This window comes from Seriola lalandi, unplaced genomic scaffold (genome assembly GCF_002814215.2).
Source record: "Seriola lalandi dorsalis isolate HSWRI2012SDOR001 ecotype SW California unplaced genomic scaffold, Sedor1 jcf7180002008071, whole genome shotgun sequence".
Lineage (NCBI taxonomy): Eukaryota > Metazoa > Chordata > Actinopteri > Carangiformes > Carangidae > Seriola > Seriola lalandi.
In genome coordinates this window covers 1-1,040 of record NW_019478724.1, presented here as the reverse complement: position 1 = coordinate 1,040, position 1,040 = coordinate 1, and the positions used below count along the sequence as shown (strand labels likewise).

At 43.8% G+C, this 1,040-nt stretch overlaps 1 pseudogene; it reads left to right on the top strand.

Annotated features, from left to right (window-relative positions):
* The first annotated feature begins 276 nt into the window (after nt 1–276).
* Nucleotides 277–1,035, top strand: LOC111672268 (ubiquinol-cytochrome c reductase complex assembly factor 5 pseudogene; annotated as a pseudogene).
* Nucleotides 1,036–1,040: the final 5 nt, after the last annotated feature.

Genomic DNA, 1,040 nt, shown 5'->3' with positions numbered 1-1,040 from the left:
CGGCGTGTTAATATAAATACTGGATTTTATTTTGATGTAACATGACATGTATGTTTAATTTCATCGGTGTCCACGATGAAACTCCCTTTATCCCCAAATCAGAATTAGAAACTGGACGCTGGCGTTCATTAAAGTTTTTCCCCGGTCCTCTGCTCATAGTTCCGGTTTAAACGATATGACTTGAACGCAGCAATACGACTCTGTGTGGGTGCGCTTGTTTTAAATTCCAATATCGAGCTGCCACCGGTTTTTCTCCACTATCCAGACTACTCCGCTCATTTGCTTTACGCCAGATCACACAACGAGCGCACCCTCTCGCGTCCATTGCTTTCATAATATTGTAGAGGACATGTGAAAGGTCCGTGCTCCTCTATCCTTACTTACCTCCAGAGTTTCCCCACGGCGCCGTAAACAGTTGAACAACACACGGCTCTGTCTGTCCGTTAGTCATTATGTTTCACAGGAGTAAAAACCTAAAATATGTATTGAACCTGGTCCCAGGTAAACGTCGTCTTGGGACGTACAGGTTCCTGCCTATCTTCTTTTGCATCGGAGGCGTCATGGAGTGGATCATGATCAACGTGAGGATAGGAAAAGAGACTTTCTGTGAGTGTAAAATGACAAATTGAGTGTCTATTCGACAGCCTTAGTTTTAACTTGGTATCCAGCTAGCTTGATGGCTATTAGCCGGTTAGCCTCCGAATCTACCTGTTCATCGTCAAAACTTGTTACGTTGCTCGTCTGATTTGCATTTAACACTTTCTGACCCTCCTTGTTGTATTAAATCATGCCGGTCTGGCAAGCTACTTATCTAAACTTTAGATGTTTAAGCTACCACACTTGAAATTTCCCATGTTGCAGCAGTGCAGTGTGTTTACCACGAGTTTGGCAATAGCCAGTTAAATCTCCCAGGTTGCCCCGGGGCAAAATCTTGTTGTTGGGCTCTCATTGACCCCCACTGTACATGTTTCATCATTTCATCATTTCATCATTTCATCAGGCGCCTGGAACCCAAGTTGCACCCCAAAAACTATTAAGAT